Source organism: Narcine bancroftii, chromosome 7 (genome assembly GCF_036971445.1).
Source record: "Narcine bancroftii isolate sNarBan1 chromosome 7, sNarBan1.hap1, whole genome shotgun sequence".
NCBI lineage: Eukaryota > Metazoa > Chordata > Chondrichthyes > Torpediniformes > Narcinidae > Narcine > Narcine bancroftii.
This window is the reverse complement of record NC_091475.1, coordinates 54,719,809-54,746,718: the sequence shown is the minus strand read 5'-3', so window position 1 is coordinate 54,746,718 and position 26,910 is coordinate 54,719,809. Positions and strand designations below refer to the sequence as shown.

Here is a 26,910-nt window from a genome sequence, read left to right as displayed (position 1 = left end):
ATACAGACATTTTTACTCTTGAATATATACAGTGTTATTTTACCCCCTTTTTCCCCCTCCCTTCCCTCCCTCCCTCACTCCCCTTCCCATTTATTTAAAGTTCAATCTATAAGATACATTAAACCCGTTAAACAATGTCATCACTTAATAAAAATAATCAAACAGAATTTTTTGTCATTTACTTTTATACACTGAGTCAGTTCATTTTGCTGTCTTCTCCTTCTGTCATTTTAGGTGGTGGAGGTCCGTGGTAGGATTTCTCTATTGTATTTCATGTATGGTTCCCATATTTGTTCGAATATTGTGATATTATTTCTTAAGTTATATGTTATTTTTTCTAATGGAATACATTTATTTATTTCTATATACCATTGTTGTATTCTCAAGTTGTCTTCTAATTTCCAGGTTGACATCATACATTTTTTTGCTACAGCTAAGGCTATCATAATAAATCTTTTTTGTGCTCCATCTAAATCAAGTCCAAATTCTTTATTTCTTATATTACTTAGAAGGAAGATCTCTGGGCTTTTTGGTATATTGCTTTTTGTGATTTTATTTAATATCTGGTTTAGATCTTCCCAAAATTTTTTCACTTTCTCACATGTCCAAATTGCATATATTGTTGTTCCCGTTTCCTTTTTACAGCTAAAACATCTGTCTGATACTGTTGGGTCCCATTTATTTAACTTTTGGGGTGTGATGTATAGCCTGTGTAACCAATTATATTGTATCATGCGTAACCTCGTGTTTATTGTATTTCTCATAGTTCTGAGCATAGCTTTTCCCATGATTCTTTATCTTTATGTTTAGATCTTGTTCCCATTTTTGTTTAGGTTTACAGTTTGTTTCCTCGTTCTCCTTTTCTTGCAGTTTGATGTACATGTTTGTTATAAATTTTTAAATTATCATTGTGTCTGTAATCACATATTCAAAATTGCTTCCTTCTGGTAACCTCAGACTGTTTCCCAATTTGTCCTTCAAGTAGGTTTTCAGTTGGTGGTATGCAAATATTGTATCGTGAGTTATATTATATTTGTCCTTCATTTGTTCAAAAGATAATAATTTATTTCCCGAAAAACAATTTTCTATTCTTTTTATCCCTTTTCTCTCCCATTTTCTGAAGGAAAGGTTATTTATTGTGAAAGGGATTAGTTGATTTTGTGTCAATAGTAATTTTGGTAGTTGATAATTTATTTTATTCCTTTCTACGTGAATCTTCTTCCAAATGTTGAGCAGATGGTGCAATACTGGTGAATTCCTACGTTGCACCAATTTATCATCCAACTTACATAGTATATGTTCAGGTATCTTCTCCCCTATTTTATCTAGTTCTAATCTGGTCAAATCTGGTTTTTCCTTTGTTTGATAAAAATCTGATAGGTGTCTTAATTGTGCTGCTCTATAAAAATTCTTAAACTTTGGTAGTTGTAAACCTCCTTGTTTGTACCATTCTGTTAATTTATCTAGTGCTATCCTCAGTTTCCCCCCTTTCCATAAGAATTTCCTTATTATTTTCTTTAGCTCTTTGAAGAATTTCTCTGTTAGGTGAATTGATAATGATTGAAATAGGTATTGTATCCATGGGAAGATGTTCATTTTAATACAGTTTATCCTTCCTATCAGTGTTAGTGGTAAGTCTTTCCAGTGCTCTAAGTCGTCTTGTAATTTTTTTTAATTAATGGTTGATAATTTAGTTTATATAGATGGCCGAGATTATTATTTAGTTGTATACCTAGGTGTCGAATTGCTTGTGTTTGCCATCTAAATGGTGATTCTTTCTTAAACTTTGTGAAATCCGCATTATTCATTGGCATTGCTTCACTTTTATTTGCATTGATCTTGTACCCTGATACTTCTCCATATTCCTTCAATTTCTTATGTAATTCTTTTATTGATATTTCTGGTTCTGTTAAGAATATTATACCGTCATCTGGAAATAGACTGATTTTATATTCCTTCTCTTTTATTTTTATCCCTCTTATTTTATTTTCTATTCTTATCAGTTCTGCTAGTAGTTCTATAGCTAGCGCGAATAGTGAGGGAGATAGTGGACATCCCTGCCTTGTTGATCTGCTTAATTTAAATTGGTTTGATATATTGTCACTTTCGCCAATGGTCCCTTATATAATGCTTTAATCCAATTAATATATTTCTCTGGTAGGTTGAATTTTTGTAGTACTTTGAATAAATAATTCCATTCTACCCTGTCAAAGGCTTTCTCTGCGTCTAAAGCAACCGCTACTGTTGGAGTTTTTTTTCCTTGTACTGCATGGATTAAGTTAATGAATTTACAGATATTGTCCGTTGTTCATCTTTTTTAATAAATCCTGTTTGGTGTAGTTTTACTATTTTTGGTACACAGTCGCCCAATCTGTTTGCGAATAGTTTAGCTATTATATTATAATCTGTGTTAAGTAGATATATTGGTCTATACGATGCTGGTATTAGTGGATCTTTCCCCTTCTTTAGTATTACTGTAATTATTGCTGTTTTGCATGAATCTGGTATGTTTTGTGTTTTTTCAATCTGGTTCATTACTTCCAGGAGAGGAGGAATTAATATGTCTTTAAATGTTTAATAGAATTCTATTGGGAGTCCATCCTCTCCCGGTGTTTTATTGTTCGGTAGTTTTTTTTAATATCTCCTGTATTTCTTCTATTCAAATGGTTTTATTAATTTATTTTGCTCCTCTGTTTGTAATTTCGGTAGTTCAATTTTAGTTAGAAGTTCATCTATTTTGTCTTCTTTCCCTTCATTTTCAGTTTGATATAGTTGTTCGTAGAATTCCCTGAAGTTTTCTTTGATCTCCCTTAGGTTATATGTAATTTGTTTGTCCTTTTTCCTTGATGCCAATACCGTTCTTTTAGTTTGTTCTGACTTAAGCTGCCACCCTAGTATTTTGTGCGTTTTTTCTCCGAGCTCATAATATTTCTGTTTTGTCTTTATTATGTTCTTCTCCACCTTATATGTTTGTAGTGTTTCATATTTTATTTTCTTGTCTGTCAATTCTCTTCTTTTAGTTGTATCTTCCTTTATTGCTCATCCTTTTTCTGTATTTGTTATTTCCCTTTCCAACTGCTCTATTTCCCGATTGTAGTCCTTCTTCATCTCAGTTACATAACTTATTATCTGCCCTCTGATGAACGCTTTCATTGCGTCGCATAGTATAATTTTTTTTTCACTGATTCCGTATTTATTTCAAAGTACATTTTAATTTGTCGCTCAATGAATTCTCTAAAATCCAGAACTACTTTATATTGACCAGGGATAAATGCTAACATTGATAGAACAAGCATTTTTTGATGAAATGCTCAGTCAGAGAAAAATGAGGGTATTTGCATTCATAATTTACATCCTTTCTCTGCGCCATTGCAAATCACTTTTCAGATTCAGAATTTATTGTCAGGAACAAGTCATGAAATTCGGTGTTTTGCGGCAGCATCAAAGTTCAAACATTCATATCATAACCACCTTATAGCGTTACAATATTTAAAAAATACTAGTGCACGAAAAGTAAGGCAGTGTCTTTGGTTCAATTATGATTCAGGAATCTGATGGCAGTGGGAAAGAAGCTGTCCTTGTGCTGCTGAGTGCTTGTTTTTTTTTTGCACTTGGATTACTGTGAATATTTATTATCTATCTGATGTATTTATTGATTGTTTCCTGTTATAGTATTTTTTTTAAAAGAACCTGCTCAGTAAGAACTTTGGTGCATATGTACATTATCAAAATATACTCTTTATATCAAATTCATATTATTAAACTGGAGTCGAACTTGGTGAAATCCTACTGATTACATTCATCAAGGTTGGATAAATGGCCATATGATTAGTCTTGCCACCCAGGAACCAACAGGAATAGAATTAATGAAAATAAATTAAACTGTACATTTAATACACCCTTTGACTGATACTCCTATCTAACGATGCCATGTGGAATTTTGTCACTTCTAAAGTGTTCCATGGGACAATAGAGCACATAATCAAAAACATAAATGCACATGGATGACATTATCCTATGGTATCCACATAGGAGCAACACAATGAGAGGCTCATTAAAGTGCTACAACACATCCAGAAGTATGGATTAAAGCTAAACAGAGCAAAATGTGTGAAGGAATTTACCTTTCTGGGGGATAAGCCAGACAAGAACAAGGTGAAAGCCATTCTAGAGATCCCCAGAACCACAGACAAAAAAAGGCATAATGAGAGTACTGGGAATGATCAATTTCATTGGTAAATTCATTCCAAATGCTATCTTCCAAAACAATGTACCTGAGGGAGTTGTTACATGACAAATGTGAATTCAAGTGGACATCCAACCATGAGAATGAATAGTCTAACTACAGAACCAGTGCTTTTGACATATCCAGGAGGACAAAGATATTTACAGACACTTCCAAAGATGAAATAGTGCTGTACTACTTCAGGCTATGGGAGAAAATTGGAGGCCAGTTGTATACACATCAGGAATAAAGACCACATCTGAATGTTAATATGTGCAGATAGGGAAAGAATGTATAGGTCTGGTCTATGGACTTGAGAAATTCCACAGCTTTGTGTATGGTCTACCAACATTCATGGCAGAGACTGACCACATGCCATGAATACCCATAATCTCGAGAAATCTCAGAGAATCCAAAGAGTGTATACACCAGCAAAACTTAGTGTGTTAGCTGATGCGTTATCCAGGGCCACAACAAGAGTGAAGCACACAATGAGAGTTCTACAGAGACAGATGTAAATCTCCATGTGAACCTGATCACTGAACCTCTTTGCGTGTCGACACAAAATCCAAGCAGATCACAGCTGAAACAGAAAAAGCCATAGTTCTACAGAAGGTCATCAGGAATCTGAATAAAGGGTGGCCTAGAGGAGAATGTCAGCTATACTACAACATCAGAGCTGAGCTGAGTGTTGTTAATGAGCTTCTACTCAGACAGAGCAGAATTATCATTCATCAATCACTGCAAAAAGAGATGCTGAAAAGTGTGCTCAAGTGGCACCTTGGAATGGAAAAATGCAAGAGGAGGGCCAGAACTGCTTTTTATTGACCAGGGGTAAATGCTAACATTGACAGAACAAGCTGTGAGACCTGCCTGAAACATCACACAAAGCAGCCAAAGGAACTCATGATCATAACTGACTTACCAGAGGAGCCATGGCAGAAAGTTGGGATTGATCTGTTCCACCTGGATGGAAAAAAAAATCACCTCTGGTTATTGGTTATATATTGAACTATCCTGAGATGGCGCTGCTTCCCAACATGTCTGCTGCCTGCGCAATCAAATATATGAAATCGAATTTTGCAGACATGGAATTCCTCAAATTGTCTACAGAGACAATGAACTGTATTACAGTTGTGGAGAATTCCAGAACTTTGCAGAAGAGTATGATTTTTGACACATGACTTCAACTCCTCTGCATTCCCATTCAAATGGTAAAGCAGAGAAAGGAGTTCACATAGTTAAACTGCTGCTCAAGAAAGCACAAGACAGTGGCTCAGATCCATATCCAGCGCTATTGAGGTAAGGCTTCATCACTTGAACATGGCTGGAGCGAAGGTGCTCAACGAAGTGATCTGCCAGTCTGCGTCCAGTCTCTCAGATGCAGAAAAGGCCAAGACAGGAAGGAATCAACACAGATTCATAAGTGTTACGTTCTTTGGAAGGGCTGTTTGGAGCCCCTGAATGATGAGGAGTTGTGGGAGCAAGTGCAGCATTTCCTGTGCTCACAGCTGTAGGTACTAAGGAGATAATTGGTTCAAAAGGCTCCACCCATTCATGCTGGCAACTTTAAGACGAGACAAAATGCTAGGGAGAAAAAGTGACACTATCTACCTAAATCTCTGCTTTGAATCAGACAGCTTAATTTTATTTGTTCATGATTTACCAAGTGTGATGTGATAACACAATAGATGACAGATGGGGCATTTTAATAAGGAGTTGCTCTTGTTCATTTCAACTGGCAGTTTGATGGAATGATTGATTTTTTTTCTGAATGCCTGTGACTGTGTGCTATTGATTGGTCTAGTGGTGGTGGGCGGGTAGCTGCCTAATTGAGTAATCAATTGTGTAGTCAGACTGATGAACTGGGGTGATTTTCCTGGCAGTTGTGGAGGGACTTTGGGCTCATCTCCCCAACACTGGCTGGGCCATAAAAGCTGTTGAAGGCTCCTGGCAATAAACTGAAATATATGCTTGTATTTTCAATGTGGAGATTGGAGCAACCTCACCTCAAGACAACTCAATGTTATTGAAAGTACTTGAAATAATTTGATGTTATGGGAATTTGTGGCTGCCAAATCTATTGACGTCCGATTAAAAAGATTGCTTTTATTCAGGTGAGTACAACCTGGAAATAGAATTTTATTGGTTTTATTGATGTGAGGATCACTTAAAAATGCTGTTTTAATGGTGTGTTTTATGATCATTTTATTACAAAAGGAAATGATTACAGAAACTGTTGCAAGCTATTTTTAAATTTAGACATACAGCACAGTAACAGGCCCTTTTGGTGCATCAGTCTGTGCTGCCCATTTGCGGGGGTATAGGTTGATTGGGTGTAAATTGGGCTCGTGGGTCAAAATGGTCTATCGCCATTGTCTTATTTTAATGTTAATCCTTTTGCTTTCATTGTGACCCAGAGTTTGTTGTAAGGCAACTGAAGGCCTCAGTGATGTCCATAACTTACCAGAGAATCTGAGTCAAATCTGAACCACTCCACTGTTCTCCAACTAGCTTTCAGCCCCAGTTCTTGTATGTGAGCAGATTTTGAACAGGAGTGAGGGCTGGCTGGCTGAGGGATGAGGGCACTGCCAGTCAACTGGCTTGCAAAAGGACCACGATGCAAACATTGGCCATTGACGAGGAGCAGGAAGTCAGGAAAGGAGGATCACTTTCACGTGGGTGGCTCAGCTGGTGAAGTCCTGGATTCCTGACCTCAGGAATTGAACGTGGCTGCCTGGGTTTCCTCTGGGTGCTGTTGCCTCCTCCCATACCCCAAAGGATGGTCAGTTAGTTGGCCACTGTAAATTACCCTGCATGTGCAAATATGTGGTTGATTCTGGGGGAAGTTGATGACAATAAGGAGAGAATTTAAACAAAAAGGGATGAATGAAGGGACTGATGAGATAAATCAGGAGATTAGAGAAATTGAAAGATATTTTCAACGTGCTCAACAAAAGTAAATTCCAGTTTAAGTAGGAGGGGATAACCAGTCTTGGATAACTAAGGAAATAAAGGAAGGCATCGAAATAAAAGCTGGTGTGTACAAAGTTGCCAAGAGTAATGGGAAACTAGAAGATTGGGGAAAACTTTTTTTTTAAAAAAAGCAAAAAGAACTACAAAGTGAGCAATAAAGAGTGGGAAGGTAGACTATGAGAAGAGATCAGCGCAAAATATAAACAGACCGTAACAGTTTTTAGAATTTTATAAAGTGCAAAAGGGTGGCTAAAGTTAAATTTGATCTCTGAGAGGATGAGAAAGGGAATTGATGATGGGTAATGAGGAAATGGCTGAGGCTTTGAATGATTATTTTGTGTCGAACTTCATGGTGGAGGACATGTCGACCCTGTCAAAGACTGATGTTGTGAATGCGTTGGCAGGTGAGGACCTGGATGTAACAGGTATCACCAAAGAGGTAGTACTGAGAAAACTTAAGGCTCTAAAGATAGACAAGTCCCCTGGTCCTAATGGAATGCATCCCGGGGTATTGAAAAAAATGGCACAAGTTATGAGAGACTCGACTAAGTGGAGGCTTTGGTGATGATTTACCAAAATTTTCTAAACTCTGGACGGGCCCAGCGGATTTGAAGACAGCAAAGGTCACGCCACTATTCAAAAAGGGATGATGCCAAAAGGCAGGGAACTATCAGCCAGTTAGTTTAACATCTGGAGTTGGAAAAATGCTCAAAGCTATCATTAAATGTTAACTTTTTGAAAAATTTAGTCAGGTTGCAGGTCATTTTGGCCCACGAGTCCATGTCGCATAATTGACACCCAATTAACTTATACCCCTGGTAGGTTTTGAACAGTGAGAGTTAACCAGAACCCCCACGGAAATCCCATGCAGAGATGGGGAGAACATACAAACTCCTTCCAAACAGTGTGGGATTAAAACCCCATTCTCAATCGCTGGTGCTGTAAAGGCATTGCGCTCACCATGACGCCAACCGTGCCACAGCAGTAGCAAGGTATCTGGAATGAAATGGGTTGATGCAACGTGGATTCAGCAAAAGCAGGTCCTCTTTGACAAATGTACTGGAGTTTTTTGAAGATATTACATGCGCAGTAGATAGAAGGGAGCAAATAGATGTTGTTTACCTGGATTTCCAGATGGTATTCGATAAGGTGCCACTTAAATGACATTCATAAGGTAAGGATGCATAGAGTTTGGGGTGACATCTTAGCATGAATAGAGGATTGGTTAACCAATAGAAAGCAGAGAATTGGGATACAGGAATTTTTTTTTCTAGTTGGCAGTCAGCGATGAGCTGTGAGTCACAGGGGTTGGTGCTGGCCCTTGACACTGATGAGGGTGATGCAATGCTTGATCTGAAGGGGGAGTCGCATGGACATGATCCGGTCTGAGGGGCCTGTCTGGAGGTTTTCGAGTTTGGAGGCAATGGAGTTCTTGACCATGAAGCCTACACCAGATAGGCATCTTTCACCCATAGGCTTCCCAGACAAGTAGAGTGTGTAGCCTGCGCCGCGTTCTTGGAGGATGCCTACAACTGCAAGGCAGACTTCACTGAGAACGGCTATGTCGATGTCAAGTCTGAGGAGTTCATGTGCGATGAGGGCAGACCGACGTCCGGTCGGTGGCTGTCAGCCTTGTCTAGCATGGTTCTGATGTTCCAGCATGCTAGCTTGAGTTTGTGAGCATCTTTTGAGGGGGAAGACGTGGAGGGAGAGGACGTGGACATGTCCTCAGGCCTGCGCAAAGGAGCTTTTAGGTGGAGTGCAGTGTGTGCAGTACTGGCCCCACCCTTTACACCCATGGTTCGTGTGCAGTGGCCAAGCAAGCTGGGACGTGGCACCGAGGTCCTTGGCTCATAGGTTTTATATCGGAGTGGCCTTCTCCTATGCAGGTTTCTTACCCAGGCTGGAGGGGCCTGCCTCACCTCCTAGGTCGGACCATAACTGGTCGCAATCCAACCTGTTGGCCTCTGCCTGCCTCACGGGGCCTCCGCCTGCTTCACCCTGCCGAGGCCCGGGCACAGGGAAGGCGGCGGCGGCGGCCCCGGCCCGGGCACAGGGAAGGCGGCGGCGGCGGCCCCGGCCCGGGCACAGGGAAGGCGGCGGCGGCGGCCCCGGCCCGGGCACAGGGAAGGCGGCGGCGGCGGCCCCGGCCCGGGCACAGGGAAGGCGGCGGCGGCGGCCCCGGCCCGGGCACAGGGAAGGCGGCGGCGGCGGCCCCGGCCCGGGCACAGGGAAGGCGGCGGCGGCGGCCCCGGCCCGGGCACAGGGAAGGCGGCGGCGGCGGCCCCGGCCCGGGCACAGGGAAGGCGGCGGCGGCGGCCCCGGCCCGGGCACAGGGAAGGCGGCGGCGGCGGCCCCGGCCCGGGCACAGGGAAGGCGGCGGCGGCGGCCCCGGCCCGGGCACAGGGAAGGCGGCGGCGGCGGCCCCGGCCCGGGCACAGGGAAGGCGGCGGCGGCGGCCCCGGCCCGGGCACAGGGAAGGCGGCGGCGGCGGCCCCGGCCCGGGCACAGGGAAGGCGGCGGCGGCGGCCCCGGCCCGGGCACAGGGAAGGCGGCGGCGGCGGCCCCGGCCCGGGCCCAGGGAAGGCGGCGGCGGCGGCCCCGGCCCGGGCCCAGGGAAGGCGGCGGCGGCGGCCCCGGCCCGGGCCCAGGGAAGGCGGCGGCGGCGGCCCCGGCCCGGGCCCAGGGAAGGCGGCGGCGGCGGCCCCGGCCCGGGCCCAGGGAAGGCGGCGGCGGCGGCCCCGGCCCGGGCCCAGGGAAGGCGGCGGCGGCGGCCCCGGCCCGGGCCCAGGGAAGGCGGCGGCGGCGGCCCCGGCCCGGGCCCAGGGAAGGCGGCGGCGGCGGCCCGGGCCCAGGGAAGGCGGCGGCGGCGGCCCCGGCCCGGGCCCAGGGAAATGTGAGGTTTTTGACTTTGGAAGGAAAAATGGATGATTAGAGTGTTATTTACATGGAAAGCAATGCAGCCCGCTGCCGTGCAGACGGAGTTGGGAGTGCATGTGTATGAATCACAAAAGGTTGGTTTGTTGGTGCAGCAGGTTATCAAGAAGGCAAATGGAATGTTGGTCTTCATTGCTAGAGGGTTTGAATTTAGGAGCAGGGAGGTTATGCTGCAACTGTACAAAATACTATTGAGGGTCCATATCTGGAGAACTGCAAGCTCTTCTGGTGTTCTTATTTGTGGGTGGGGGGGGGGGGGGAGATGAACCAGCTTTGGAGGTGGTGCAGAGGAGGTTCTATGAAGGGAAGTCGAGTCATTCGCTGAAATTTAAAAGATTGAGATGGGATCTTACTGAAATGTATAAAATTATGAAAGGTATAAATAAGATTGGTAACTTATTTCCATTGGTTGGGGAGACCACCACTAGGGGGCATCCCCTCAAGATTTTAGATGGACACGAATTTGCTGGTCATTGATGCAGACAATATATTTAAGACAAGGTTGGATGTATTTTTACATGGTAGGGGAATTAAGGGATATGAGGTAAAGGTAAGTAGGTGGAGATGAGCCGATCATCCATGATCTCATTGAATGGTGGAACAACCTTATAGGGCCGGATGGCCAACTCCTATTTCTTCGGTTCTTTTAAATGCAACTGGTTGGTGGTTGACGTAAACTCAATGAGCTGTTTCGTATATCTCTGTTTCCATGACAAATAGAACAGTGGCCAGCAATAAGTATTCTGATTTGGGGAAACATTCTTTTTCTCAATTATAATGTTTGTTGCAGTTTATTAATTGTGGAAACATTAGGGGAATACATAGAATTTTTTTGTCCATTTTGAATGCAATTGTAAATTTGTGATTCTGCTCTTCAGCTGAATCACCAATTAATCTCCTGAAGTCACCCTGATACAATTAAAGAAATCAAGTTGCAGAGTCCCATTGCATCAATTCCAGGTCTAATGTGATGCAAACGGTATTGAACTTGTCAGCAATAATGATGACTTTTGTTCCTATCTCCTGCTATCATTGTAATCTTAGAAGACAAATCGGGCTCTGAGAATTAATCAAAGGCCTCTCATGGAAAAAAAGGGTCTTTTGGGATATTAAGCCAAACTTGGGCCTAATAGAGAAGCACTTGCTAAGATGGTTTCATATATTCTCTAGGGAGGCAATTATTAAATTGTGTCAAATGTTAACAAATGCGATGTGGTTCTTGTGCCGCTGGAAATACTCTGCCTCTTCCTGTGAAGACCACAACTTTGTTGAGTCTTTAAACAGGTTACAAATATTTGTTGAATGTAGATACCCAACCTTCCCACCCCCTTGATGATTAATTGAGATTTTAATCTTATCCATTTTTGACGTTTGCCAAAGGGAAACTATTCAAACCAACATGACCTCTCTGCAAGGCAGTATAATTGATCATACGTGGCCTGAGGTAAACTGGGGAATCTGTGCTGTATGTAGAAAGGTGGACAGTTGTCCTAAGTGTCGTACTATAAGAAAATGGAAGTGTGCATCTAAAATGTGGTTTTGTACATGATTCGACACTAGGTTTAGCATATACAGCATCTATCAGCCAGTCCAATGTCATCCTTTTAATCACAGAACATTGTAAACTCCGGATCAAGAAATTCAGCCATGACTTGGGTGTTAAATAGACAACTACGCCGCCAAAATTGGTGGCATGGTTGGTGTAGTAGTTAACCCAGCGCCTTTACAGCACCAGCGATCAGGTCCGGGATTCAAATCCCACGCTGTCTGTATGGAGTTTGTATGTTTTCCTCATATCTGTGTGGGTTTTCCCCGGGGGCTCCGATTTCCTCTCACTGTTCAAAACATACCAGTGTGTAGGTAAATCGGGTGTAAAAATTTGGGCGGCACAATCTCGTGAGCCAAAATGTCCTGTTATTGTGCTGTGTGTCTAAATTTAAAAATAAATAAATAAAATGAAAATGCTTGATGCCATGCACACTAATTTTGGGTGAAGCACATCCTTCATTCTGGGCATCCAGACATGAATTCAGAAACTGGAGTCGTGGCTTTGCATATCTGAATAGAACATTCCAAAATTGTTTGAGACAGGTTTCCAAAACCCAAAAGCAACAAGCTTCAGCATGTGTGTGTGATCAAATTTCAAGCCCTTCAGGATTGAAACACCAAAGATTGCAGACACGGTGATTCCAGTAAAGGCACAAAATGGCTGGAGCAACTCAGCAGGTATTGCAGCATTCGTAGAAGGTAAAGCCAGTGTTTCAAGCCCCTAAATCCTTGACCTTTAATCATTCGTCAATGGCAATGATTGATCACCATAGTGATTGACTGCATGCAAGTCAGCACACAAATTTGGTTCGTTCAAGAACCCTCAGCAGAACTGCAGATGCCAGAAGATATCACAAAAGCATGTTATGGAAGAGTGCATGCACTGTTTCTCAAGCAGCGTGCACAGTAAAAACCCAGGCGTGCAAGATAAAGTTGTCAGTACAAAGTGATTTTCTTTTTAGTAAAATTAAGGTTTCAACTTGACTATCATTGAGCACTACAACACAGTAAGGCCCTTCAGCCCTCGAAGTTGTGTCTACCTATATATACCTTAAATAATAAGTAGTAACCTCTCTTTTTATTTCATCCATGTATCTAAGAATCTCTTAAATGCCCCGCATGTTTTAACCTCCACCACCATCCTTGGCAAGGCACTTCAAGAACCCACAACTTTCTGCATAAGCACATTTGTGCCTGATGTCTCTCCTAAGCTTTCCTCCCTTCGCTTTGTACACATGTCCACTGGTGTTTGCTGATCCTGCCCTGGGAAAAAGCACTGGTGATCCATGCCCCTCATAATCTTGTAGACAAATGGCAGAAGTGTTTCCACTGCCAAAGCAGAAATGGCATTCATCGTTAGAGGTATGAAAAATTGTAATTGCAGTCCTTTTCACTGAAGGAAACTTTCAAAACAGAAGTGAGATAATGAAACAATTGGACAACTTCCAGAATAAAGCACTCTGGTTCTTGTCCACAGCAAATTGCTGCATTCAATGAATTATTAGTCTTAGTAGATCTTTGGGTTTTTTTTAGCTATTATGCGAACAACATGTAAGTTAATGATGTGAGGTAAAGATAAAAAATAAAGCTTAATATTTTTAATTTAATAAAAAAAATTTAGACATTCAGCACAGTACCAGGCCATTTTGGCCCATGAGTTCATACCACCCAATCTATACCCCGGTACATTTCAAAAGGTGGGAGGGAACAGGAACCCCTGGAGAAAACCCACGCTGGTGCTGTAAAGGCGTGGCGCTAACTGCTATGCCAACCATGCTGCCCAAAGGGCAGAACTTGCAATCAGGTAGGGATTTCAGATTTCTGGTGATTGGAGAGTTTTCACTTTGTTTTCTTTGTGGGTTTGAGCAAAGATGGGATGGCATAGTTAGCTGTGGACACGAAGTGGAATTTATTATTGAAAAATAACTTATCTAACGTGAGCTGAACTCAATGAAGGCAATATTAACTGAGTGGACAGGAGAAAAGCACAATGGTCAAACATCATTTTGTTGAGCACCGTGGAGAAAAAAAATCACTTGGTTTCTCCAGTCTCTTGAATTATCCCATCAATCTCCCTTTTGGTTTTGAATTAACGTAGCGTGCAATGCCAGCAACCCAGGATTGAATTTGCTGCTGTCTGCAAGGACTTTGCACATTCTCCCTGTGATGTGTGGGTTTCTTTGGGTCCTCTGGCTTCCTCCCACCTTCCAAATGTAAGGGATATGTCGGTTTATTGGTGTACTGGGTAGCACAGGCTCGTGGGCTGAAAGGGCCTGTTACCGTGCTGCATTCTAAATTAAATTTAAAAATTGAATAAACGCAAGCTGAACAAATTTATCAGTTGCAAGGCCTAACATTGAAAGCACCAACAGAGGAAACTGTCTAATTTTAAAACAACTTGTCTAACTTCAGCTGAACTCAGTTAACTGAACGAACAGGAGAAAAGCACAATGCTTTGAACCATTGGTTATTTGAATTATTTGAACATTGCATGTTCTTTGACATATTCTGATGTTCATATTAAATATGGTTTATTGAGATAAACTGCAGAGCTCAAGAAACACAACTTACCAGAGGAGAGTCGACTACCAACTGTTTAAACAACAGTGTGCCTCACAAGGGGTGGGGGGGAGGGGAGATGTCAGCGGGCCTCACAGAGGGGAGGGAGATGTCAGCGGGCCTCACAGAGGGGAGGGAGATGTCAGCGGGCCTCACAGAGGGGAGGGAGATGTCAGCGGGCCTCACAGAGGGGAGGGAGATGTCAGCGGGCCTCACAGAGGGGAGGGAGATGTCAGCGGGCCTCACAGAGGGGAGGGAGATGTCAGCGGGCCTCACAGAGGGGAGGGAGATGTCAGCGGGCCTCACAGAGGGGAGGGAGATGTCAGCGGGCCTCACAGAGGGGAGGGAGATGTCAGCGGGCCTCACAGAGGGGAGGGAGATGTCAGCGGGCCTCACAGAGGGGAGGGAGATGTCAGCGGGCCTCACAGAGGGGAGGGAGATGTCAGCGGGCCTCACAGAGGGGAGGGAGATGTCAGCGGGCCTCACAGAGGGGAGGGAGATGTCAGCGGGCCTCACAGAGGGGAGGGAGATGTCAGCGGGCCTCACAGAGGGGAGGGAGATGTCAGCGGGCCTCACAGAGGGGAGGGAGATGTCAGCGGGCCTCACAGAGGGGAGGGAGATGTCAGCGGGCCTCACAGAGGGGAGGGAGATGTCAGCGGGCCTCACAGAGGGGAGGGAGATGTCAGCGGGCCTCACAGAGGGGAGGGAGATGTCAGCGGGCCTCACAGAGGGGAGGGAGATGTCAGCGGGCCTCACAGAGGGGAGGGAGATGTCAGCGGGCCTCACAGAGGGGAGGGAGATGTCAGCGGGCCTCACAGAGGGGAGGGAGATGTCAGCGGGCCTCACAGAGGGGAGGGAGATGTCAGCGGGCCTCACAGAGGGGAGGGAGATGTCAGCGGGCCTCACAGAGGGGAGGGAGATGTCAGCGGGCCTCACAGAGGGGAGGGAGATGTCAGCGGGCCTCACAGAGGGGAGGGAGATGTCAGCGGGCCTCACAGAGGGGAGGGAGATGTCAGCGGGCCTCACAGAGGGGAGGGAGATGTCAGCGGGCCTCACAGAGGGGAGGGAGATGTCAGCGGGCCTCACAGAGGGGAGGGAGATGTCAGCGGGCCTCACAGAGGGGAGGGAGATGTCAGCGGGCCTCACAGAGGGGAGGGAGATGTCAGCGGGCCTCACAGAGGGGAGGGAGATGTCAGCGGGCCTCACAGAGGGGAGGGAGATGTCAGCGGGCCTCACAGAGGGGAGGGAGATGTCAGCGGGCCTCACAGAGGGGAGGGAGATGTCAGCGGGCCTCACAGAGGGGAGGGAGATGTCAGCGGGCCTCACAGAGGGGAGGGAGATGTCAGCGGGCCTCACAGAGGGGAGGGAGATGTCAGCGGGCCTCACAGAGGGGAGGGAGATGTCAGCGGGCCTCACAGAGGGGAGGGAGATGTCAGCGGGCCTCACAGAGGGGAGGGAGATGTCAGCGGGCCTCACAGAGGGGAGGGAGATGTCAGCGGGCCTCACAGAGGGGAGGGAGATGTCAGCGGGCCTCACAGAGGGGAGGGAGATGTCAGCGGGCCTCACAGAGGGGAGGGAGATGTCAGCGGGCCTCACAGAGGGGAGGGAGATGTCAGCGGGCCTCACAGAGGGGAGGGAGATGTCAGCGGGCCTCACAGAGGGGAGGGAGATGTCAGCGGGCCTCACAGAGGGGAGGGAGATGTCAGCGGGCCTCACAGAGGGGAGGGAGATGTCAGCGGGCCTCACAGAGGGGAGGGAGATGTCAGCGGGCCTCACAGAGGGGAGGGAGATGTCAGCGGGCCTCACAGAGGGGAGGGAGATGTCAGCGGGCCTCACAGAGGGGAGGGAGATGTCAGCGGGCCTCACAGAGGGGAGGGAGATGTCAGCGGGCCTCACAGAGGGGAGGGAGATGTCAGCGGGCCTCACAGAGGGGAGGGAGATGTCAGCGGGCCTCACAGAGGGGAGGGAGATGTCAGCGGGCCTCACAGAGGGGAGGGAGATGTCAGCGGGCCTCACAGAGGGGAGGGAGATGTCAGCGGGCCTCACAGAGGGGAGGGAGATGTCAGCGGGCCTCACAGAGGGGAGGGAGATGTCAGCGGGCCTCACAGAGGGGAGGGAGATGTCAGCGGGCCTCACAGAGGGGAGGGAGATGTCAGCGGGCCTCACAGAGGGGAGGGAGATGTCAGCGGGCCTCACAGAGGGGAGGGAGATGTCAGCGGGCCTCACAGAGGGGAGGGAGATGTCAGCGGGCCTCACAGAGGGGAGGGAGATGTCAGCGGGCCTCACAGAGGGGAGGGAGATGTCAGCGGGCCTCACAGAGGGGAGGGAGATGTCAGCGGGCCTCACAGAGGGGAGGGAGATGTCAGCGGGCCTCACAGAGGGGAGGGAGATGTCAGCGGGCCTCACAGAGGGGAGGGAGATGTCAGCGGGCCTCACAGAGGGGAGGGAGATGTCAGCGGGCCTCACAGAGGGGAGGGAGATGTCAGCGGGCCTCACAGAGGGGAGGGAGATGTCAGCGGGCCTCACAGAGGGGAGGGAGATGTCAGCGGGCCTCACAGAGGGGAGGGAGATGTCAGCGGGCCTCACAGAGGGGAGGGAGATGTCAGCGGGCCTCACAGAGGGGAGGGAGATGTCAGCGGGCCTCACAGAGGGGAGGGAGATGTCAGCGGGCCTCACAGAGGGGAGGGAGATGTCAGCGGGCCTCACAGAGGGGAGGGAGATGTCAGCGGGCCTCACAGAGGGGAGGGAGATGTCAGCGGGCCTCACAGAGGGGAGGGAGATGTCAGCGGGCCTCACAGAGGGGAGGGAGATGTCAGCGGGCCTCACAGAGGGGAGGGAGATGTCAGCGGGCCTCACAGAGGGGAGGGAGATGTCAGCGGGCCTCACAGAGGGGAGGGAGATGTCAGCGGGCCTCACAGAGGGGAGGGAGATGTCAGCGGGCCTCACAGAGGGGAGGGAGATGTCAGCGGGCCTCACAGAGGGGAGGGAGATGTCAGCGGGCCTCACAGAGGGGAGGGAGATGTCAGCGGGCCTCACAGAGGGGAGGGAGATGTCAGCGGGCCTCACAGAGGGGAGGGAGATGTCAGCGGGCCTCACAGAGGGGAGGGAGATGTCAGCGGGCCTCACAGAGGGGAGGGAGATGTCAGCGGGCCTCACAGAGGGGAGGGAGATGTCAGCGGGCCTCACAGAGGGGAGGGAGATGTCAGCGGGCCTCACAGAGGGGAGGGAGATGTCAGCGGGCCTCACAGAGGGGAGGGAGATGTCAGCGGGCCTCACAGAGGGGAGGGAGATGTCAGCGGGCCTCACAGAGGGGAGGGAGATGTCAGCGGGCCTCACAGAGGGGAGGGAGATGTCAGCGGGCCTCACAGAGGGGAGGGAGATGTCAGCGGGCCTCACAGAGGGGAGGGAGATGTCAGCGGGCCTCACAGAGGGGAGGGAGATGTCAGCGGGCCTCACAGAGGGGAGGGAGATGTCAGCGGGCCTCACAGAGGGGAGGGAGATGTCAGCGGGCCTCACAGAGGGGAGGGAGATGTCAGCGGGCCTCACAGAGGGGAGGGAGATGTCAGCGGGCCTCACAGAGGGGAGGGAGATGTCAGCGGGCCTCACAGAGGGGAGGGAGATGTCAGCGGGCCTCACAGAGGGGAGGGAGATGTCAGCGGGCCTCACAGAGTCATTTTATCTTCTGCAACATGCCTGCAGGGAATCAACATGCTTTGTCAACCCATGCAGGTCTGCAAATGTGGGCTTCTGCTGGGCAAAGAAGAGGAGCCCGCACCATTCGATGCGGCAGTTCTGTCTGTCCAGCTCTGCAGCTGCTCTGTCTATATAGAGTTCAATTTGTCTATGCTGCGTTGCAAATGTATTCTATCTGCAGAAATGTATGTGCCTTTGTGTGTAATTACATAGAATGTTAAAGATTTGCCACAGCCAATTTTGGATTAGGAATGATGAAAACTCTCATTTCCTTTTATTCCCTTTAATGAAACAACTGTCTTCTTCAAATTTCACCTTTGCATTTTAGTTTAGACTAGCGGTTTTCAAACTGCCCCTCTAAACTCACACTCCACCTTAAACAATCCCAATACCATCGGTACTCTGTGATTAGTATGGGGTTGTTTAAGGTGGTATGTGGGTGCGGAAAAAAAGGTTGAAAACCACTGTTTTAATTGTACCTGATTGACTTGTTATGTGCATGGTGCCATATCTCCAAAGGAAATGGGCCAATGACAATTTTTCTCAAGCAAAATATTTCCGTAACATTTGAGTCTAGAGCAGTGATTCTCAACCTTCCTTTCCCACTCACATGCCACCTTAAGTAATCCCTTACTAATCACAGAGCACTTATGGCACAGGGATTGCTTAAGGTGGCATGTGAGTTTTGGGGGCAGTTTGAAAACCACTGGTTTAGACTATTTTGGCTTATATTTGAGTCATCTGCCCCAGTAAAGTGAATGTGAGCATTATTGACTGTTAGTGAATGGGGAGTGAACCTGTGCCATCCATCGTAAACAAGAAAGAAAACAATCAATGTGTAATCCACTTTGTCAGTAATCGTCATCATATTTGTATACGTCTGCATACTGAATAAGGAATTAAATTTATCAAACAGAATGTTAAAAGTGAACATCAATTACTTTTCTAATTATGTGTATATGTACCATAAATACTTGTGTATAAGTCGATCTCTTGTAAAGATCAACTGCTTGATTTTTTTGGCCAAAAGAATCTGGAATTTTCCATATTATCACACACAAAGGTCAACCCTAATTCTTCAAGGATAACAAATCAACAGTTGCAAGTATCTGTACGTAAATGTTACGATGAGGAAATGATTTTTTTTTTCCTGTGTAAATATGTGCTGTTATTTACAATTCATACAACATTAGGTTACAGATTCCTTCAGTTCATTATCGACCAAGCACAAAAATTATCGGCACTGCAATCTGTGCAGTTCTCACAATGTATCACACCACCATTTCTTGTGTAAGCTTGACCATATGAATTTAATTCACTTTATTTACTGTATCCTGTAACTACCTTAAAATTGTGAAAGCCTTAACATAAAACTTCGCCTGCTTGCCATTCACGGATGTAAACAGACACGGGGAGGACCACTGCTAGGCTGAAATTCATTAACATTATATCACGCTATTACTGAGTCGGTACCAGATATCTCGCTTGGCTGATATGCATTTACAGGACGGTAAGAATCCTATTTCTGAATGGGTACTTCATTAACTTAAAATTAAAGTATGATTCAGGAATAGCCTGGAGCTACGTTGAATTACAGTGATTAGAGCTGAAAATGCAGCACTGATATACCGGGTACTAGACCATAACGCACCTGTGATAGTGTGTTAACCACGAATATGAAATTGTCGATAAAGGATTCGTGATGCAAGTCATTAAGGTATGGTTGCAGCGCGTGCAAAGTTTCATAGCAGGTACCAGTAATTATGATAAACTGTAATTAGGAACTTTAAGCAGATTGGTCTAAGCTTGTCCTGTCAGGTGTGATGGATCGAAATAAAAGAACAAGTTGAGGAAAATATCTCTAGGAACTACGATGAATGACTTATGGTATATGTTACTTGGTAGAACGTGTGTTTAATGCGAAGATGCTGTATTATTACCTTAATTCAATGCGTTCTTTGTTTAGAGATTATTTGGACCTGATATTTTGGATTCTAGTGTGAATTTCAGCCCGACAGTAGTATCCATGTCATAGTCGACCCCATAATTTAACATTTTTTAAAAATGGTCTAGAATGTTTGACTTTTAAACGAGTATATTTTTAAATTTAGACTTACAGCACGGTAACAAGTCATAGCAGCCCTTGGCCCTGCACCACCCCATTTACCTACATTCCCGGTGCATTTTGAATGGTGGGAGGAAACCGAAGCCCCTGAGGAAAACCCAAGCGGACACAAGGAGAACATACAGACTCCTTACCGACAGCGCAGGATTCGAATCCTGGTCCTAATCACTAGCATTGTAACAGCACTGCGCTGACCACTACGCCAACCGGGTCGCCCAATATGGTAATTACCTTTCAGAATTAAACACATTAATGTCTGTCCTGATGAAAGATCCTCAACCTAAAACATTGGCTCTCTTTCTCCCCCTTGAAGCAGAATACTCTTGTTTCCGAGTTCCAAGCATCTGCAATTTCCTTTTGACCCAGGTGATTTCAATTTCAATTTGGATTTTTAATTTGGACATGCAGCACAATAACAGGCCCTCCCAGACCACGTGCCCATGCCACCCAAATGCCCCAATTAACCTACAGCTCCTGTACATTTTAAAAGGTGGGTGGAAACCAGGGTACCTGAAGGAAGACAACACAGACTTTGGGAGAACACACAAAGTCCTTACAGCCAGGGTGAACCGTGGTGGCTGGCACTGTACTAGTGTTGCGCTAATCACTGCACTAAGTGAGTTTGACTCATTTTACTCAGCAAGCTATGCAGGCCGATTTTTCACACGATAGTGAGGCACAGACTCTTGGGAACATTTGCCGGAAGATGGACAAGAAAATCTGCAGGACCTGGGGTCTTGTTCAGCACACAAAAAGGCTGGATGATATCAGCAGTTCAGGCAACATCCAGAAAAAGCAAAAGGCGATCCATGTTTCAGGCCTGAGCCCTTCCAACATTTGTTTGTAAGTTGTGAAAATTATGAAGCTGTTCCTGTCATACATGTGGACTGTTCTGGGATCTGCAATGCATTGTATCCAGGTTCCTTTCAGTTCCACTGTGGGAATTCCTTCCAATCTCCTATTATTGCATTCATCCAATTCTGTGGCCTCTGCAAGGGCTCAGTAATGGATCACAACTGATTCCTTCAGACTCGACCATGAACGTTGAGGCTGATGCTCCACTGTAACAGTGCCTCAGTGACACAGGTACCCTGTTTCAGATAGGAGCTCAACTTTAACATTATTCTGTCAAGATACTAAAAGTACAACCAAGCCACGCAGTACAATTCGAAAATACTTTATTCGAATAACGCTAGCAGGAATAAGCAGTCAGTGGTGTTGGGTAGACAAGGTCACCTCACTAAGATTGTTTGGTCTCATTCAAAGAACACAGTCACAGGGTACAATGTTTAAGGCATTTTCCTGCATACAAATTGGATAACATTTCTTTGAAGGTATTGCTACAGCTTATGTTTTACATTTTGCATATCCCCTCCCTGAAGACGGGGAAATGATTTGTTGTTGGTCATAGAATCTCATAGACCAGTTATAATTAAGAACATCCTTCTGCTATACAAAAAATTGGAAGTCTGAAAGGATTGTTCACAGGACACATCAGTTTCTGTTTTCTGGCGTCCTGATTTCTGGATTCCAATTTACACATGTAAATGGATAGTTTCATACTAATCTTAGATTCTTGAAGTTGACAATGGTGACCAAAACTTCAGCACTGAATCAGTGCCATTAAGGTGGTGCTGGATGCCCATTACAGCCTTTAGATCGCATTTAACAAGTAGAGTCAATTAGCACTATTGTGTTAAAGAGATCAGGCAGGCATTAGGATATAGCTCAGTTAGAAGTGAGAATTGATTCCTGTCTGCAATGTCCTTTCTGTGTGTATTAAGCTGAGCACGTGTTTGTATGTCATCTACACTAACAAACCCTACCCCAATTTGTCTCCCAAAAACCTATCTATGTAATGTCGTGAAACATTGAAGGCTGTAGACGCTGTGATTGTGGTTAAAAACACAAAAATGCTGGATGAACTCTGCAGGTCGCACAGCATCCAAAGGAGTTTTTAAAAAAAATTTGTGGTGAGCAAGGAGGTGTAAGTGCAGCTCTTCCTGTGGTCACAGGGGTAGGTGCATGGGGTAATTGGTTGGAAGGGAGGAGTGGGCAAGGGAGTTGAGGAGGGAGTGGTCCTTGCTAGAGGCAGAGGGGAAAGAGAAGAGAAGATGTGTCTGGTGGTGGGATCACAAAGTGGATGTCAGAAATGGCAGATGATGATACGTTGGATGTGGAGGCTGGTGCCCAAGGGAAATCCTTGTCCTTGACCAGCTGTGGTATTGAATACTGAAGCAGGATTGAAGGACAAATTATCCAACTCCATTTAATTAATTATTTATGGATATAGATATTTTCTATCCAGACATTTTGTGGGGAAATGGAAGCAATTGAAAGTTAACCACATTGGTGACTCTGGCATAATATGTAATTCAGATTGAATGATGGTTGCAGATCTCCTTTTCTGAAGGACTTCAATGATCCAGATATTCTTTGAACTAACACCCAGTTGTGTCAATGTGCACGATTGCTTAAATTTAAATACATAAGCTGTCAGGTGTTGTTCATTGATCTTCATGAGAGATTTTAAATGATCTCTCCAGAGAAGTGGTCTGGCTGTTACTCCAGTGACTGGATAACGCTACCAATGTGCCCTGCTTCATGCTAAAAACACCTTGTGGCCCAATTTTGGTGTTTCTGGATTCTGCACAGGGATTGGTGAGCAACTCATCCATGGGGAAAGGAATGGAAGGCTGGTCAATTGTGCAAATTGTGACTTTGTCGAAGTTGCAGGACCCAAAGGTTAGGGTGAGCATTCATTCGGCACCAGCCCTCCCTGCTTGCATCTGGTTTTGAATGGATCACTGTCGGGCCTCAAATGGCCCACAGCGAATCCAAGCAAAGTAACCAAGCAGCTTTTCATGTTTGATGGTCTTCGCAAAAACCTATCACCTCCATCTGGAAAAGACCTGCAAGTTGCTTTTTGTCTTGGGTGGGCCCTTGTCTGGTTCAAACAGGACTGATTGCAGAGAGAGCCTTAAATAATTCACTTCTGATTTTTGGTGCATACAGAAGTGCCTCTTTGTATTTAATTAGTTTTCGGCAATAGTGGTGAATTTCGGTTTGAAATCACTTCAATTGATAAGATGCATTTTTTTTTTTACCTTTTTGGTCTCTCTCAAAAGAATTTAATCAAAACAAATGATTTGGTTTGATGGAACCTTAGAATGATGCAGTACAGAATCAGGCTCTCCATCTCCAGCCCATCGAGTCTGTGCTGAAATATTAATCTGCCTTCCTACTGATGTGCAGAGTGAAACATGAAAGTCTGCAGATGCTGTGATTGGAGTGAAGTACAGAAATGCAAGAGGAACTCAGCAGGTCTCGCAGCCTCCATGGGAGGTAAAGATATATAACTGACATTTCTGACCTGAGGCCGCCTTAGGCAGGAGGAGGACAGACCTTGAAGAAGGCTCAAGCACAAAATGGCAATAATAGATCTTTCCCACCTATGGACTCTACGAGACGCAATGACCTGCACCTGGACGACTGTCCTTCGTATCCATCCCATCCATGTACCTATCCAAATTTTCCTCAACTTTCAAAATTGAGCCCACATTCACCTCATTCCACATTATTACCACACTCTACACACCCCCTTCCCAAATGTTCCTTTTAAACATTTCACCTTTAACCCATGTCCTCCATGGTCTATCTTGGTCTATTTTTGCCCCACATAAATTTGGACATCTCTCTTGTATCTCCCTTCATTCTTCAATACATCCATGTGCTGATTTTGCAATTTCCTTGATGATGGCATTCCATGATTTGAAATCACTTGTTATTCTTAATTAATTGCTGTTAATTAAATAATTAACAAGGAATTAATTCACTTGCTGCTTGCTGGGCATGATTACAAAGATTGGTTTGGTGATTTGGTCACCCATGCCGGTGCTTTGTCCACATTTGGGAGCTGAACCAGGCCTGCTTCATAAATGAGTCCTGCTCTCGAGGGGATCCCATTAGTCACAACATTTCATTGGTTTCCTTTAACTCAGGACCCCCTGATTGGATGAATGCCCAAAAACATTTTCCAGCATAGCCTCCAGAGCCGAGGGAACTTCAGCAAATGACTCAGTTTTCGTGTGTAACTGCAGACCATCTTTCGAGTTTGCACTCTGTTTTTTGAGAAAACCTGCAGCTGCTGCGGTCCAGGGTAATGCACAGAAGTGCTAGAGAAATGTTATGCAGCATCCATAGGAGGTCAAAGGGCATCAGTATTTCAGGCCTGAGCCCTTTGTCAGGAATCTGGATGTCTGAATCAAAAGGTGGGGGCGGGAAGGACAGTAGCCAGGTAGGGGCAATGTGAGGTACACAGGTCGGAGGTAATTGGTGAATTTTGGTGGGAAGGTAGAGAAAGAAATTGAGAAGTAATAGGAGATCATGTCACGAACTTCTTCCCTTCCTTCTCCTATCGGAGAGGTACCCTTCTTTGCCCTCTGCCCTCTCCCCAATTACTTCTTCCTCTTCTACCCATCCTACCCAGAACCTGCTATTACCTGTTAACCTGTGCTCCTCCACTTTTTCCTTCCACCCTCCTCTCCTCTTCACTTGCCCTTCTCCCCACCAGTTTATTCAGGCATCTGCCTGTTACTCCGCCTTCCCGATGAAGGACTGGGCCTCGAAATGTTGACTGCCTTATATTTCCAATGGATGTTGCGTGACCTACTGAATTTCTCCAGCATTAATGTGCATTTTCACTTGTTTTTCCACTCTACTGTGACCAGCACATCCCACAAACAGCTGTCACTCAGATGCACATTTTGGGAACCCAAGTGCCAAATTCAGAATGTTTGTTTTCTAACATTGGCATCTATTTCTGACCTGAAGCTTTTGAATAGTGATTTTTTTGTTTTCAAAGTAAATATTTTCTTTGACTCTTTCAGAGTTGCCACACTGGTTCATTGGATTGCTTGTTCCCTTGCTTGCCCATTACTGCACCACCTACTCACTGCCATTCGTCAGTCTATCATTTGTCTCCTCGCTTCCCAACCCAGACTGCAGGGATGTGTCTAAAACCCAAGCCTCCCACAGCACCGACGACCAAACCCATGATGTCTGGCTTCAGGTCCAGTTCTCCCTGTGCCCAAACCCAGTCCTGTCTTTACACTCCCACCCTGTATTCTGTTGATGTATCCTTGCCATTGCTTTGAAAACTTCCCATGTCATTTCGCCGTATGACTACTGTACGATCTGGACCTCATGCTGAAGCGAACGTGGTGTGGGATCGCCCCGACTCAATAGTACTTTAGTGCATATTTTTGGGTTGGAAGTATTGCAAGGCCATCATGATGTACTTTTAAATAAGATTTATGGATGCCCTTAGAACCATGCAACATTACAGCACAAAAATGGGCCTCTTCAGCCCTTCTACTCTGGGGCGAATCAATTTTCTGCCTAGTCCCATTGACCTGCACCCAGTCCATAGCCCTCCATACCTCTCCCATCCACGGACCTCTCCAAATTCTTCTTAAATTGTTAAAAGTGAGCCTGCTCCCTTGTTTCAAAATTCCTTGAAGGGAAATCAGAAGTTGGAAACTTTGTGAATTATAATTTCTAACACTGGGAAAAGTAACACGCGTTGATGGAAAAATATCAATCACAAAGGTTACAGATCTCCTGCAAGAAAAAATTATGAAATTAACAGCCTTATTTCACACTAGAGCCTTGATCCAGGGCTAACATGCTGACAGGATCAAATTCAGCGCTGACTCTCAATGCCTGATCCACCATGCACACGTTGGTAAAATGCCAAAGGAGGTCTTGAGACTTCCTGTGGCCACCAGACAAAACGATCCTGGGAAAGAGGACCAAGATTCATCAATACCAACTGATGACAGAGACCACCGTACATGAAAGCCATGCAGCCATAAAACTAGACTTTGAATATTGATAATTTTTCAAGGAATGATTTGAATATCCAGATCGAGTTCATCATTGACCGAAGTGACTGCAGAAGTTTTCAATAGAAGTTTATAAATCAATGTTGGGAATTGTTGACATATAATTGCAAATGTTTCAAAATGGAAATTTCATTAAGAAATCATTTGTTCAGAATATCAATGGACACTTGGTTAATTTCAACATAATCTACAACGTCTAATGATCTGCTGTATTGTTCAGATCTATTGTAATATAACTGATCAAACTGCATTTTATTGAATGCTATCATGTGAGCATTACTGGCATTTTGAAAGTTGGTGTTTTGCATTATTTTATGCCAAGGATGAGATTTTGCATGGAATTTCACTGCAATTAGTTGAGAAACATGACGAAAGATTCAGTGAGCAAGGTTCATAGAAATAATTAATCGCATGGCAAAATCATCCTGGATGGCTCTTGTATGATCAGGGCCTGGCCCATTAAATGACTAGAACTTGAAAGTGCATGTGGAATGTTTGAACCTCTGTAGATATTTGGAATTCTCCAAATAAATGTTTGTTCAAAAGCGAGGGAATGGGTGATTGGGTGGTGAAGTGGAAGGTGGTGAGGGGTATCTCCAGGAGGCTTTAATGGTAGCTGTACTTGCTGTGCAATTGTTTCGGGTAAATTGAAGTCTAACATGTTTGACAGGCCTCCTCATGCCATCCTTGCTTTGCAAGTACTGTCCTCATCACGTCCTCACTTTTACATTATTTGGTCAGATTTCTCTCTTTGTCCTGTTCTTTGTTCTGTTTGCTCTCTGTTTTAACTATCTCTACATTTATTTTGTCTATATTTCCCAGTGGAGGGTGAAGCTCAGTTAGAAGGGGACTGGAGATCGTCTTGGATGGGAGAGAGATCAGAACAAGGCAGATCTGCTTCAACTGCTCCAGTGTTTCCAGAACAATACACTGGTGGAAAT

The 26,910-nt window shown here is 45.4% G+C and overlaps 1 protein-coding gene and 1 long non-coding RNA gene across 6 annotated transcripts in view; one reads left to right on the top strand and one right to left on the bottom strand.

Moving 5' to 3' along the window:
- The window catches only part of LOC138738948 (uncharacterized), a 29,855-nt gene extending 15,546 nt beyond the window's left edge, over window positions 1-14,309 (bottom strand). The window contains exon 1 of one of the 2 annotated variants that reach the window (XR_011341896.1): window positions 14,258-14,309. This is a non-coding gene — a long non-coding RNA (uncharacterized lncRNA). Of the gene's footprint in view, window positions 1-5,150; window positions 5,193-14,257 lie in introns of those variants that run through there. The other variant, XR_011341897.1, reaches the window with a different exon arrangement.
- LOC138738944 (interleukin-1 receptor accessory protein-like 1) overlaps window positions 1-26,910 on the top strand; it is a 1,251,110-nt gene that overhangs the window by 539,266 nt on the left and 684,934 nt on the right. The gene's annotated exons all lie outside the window — the stretch shown is intronic.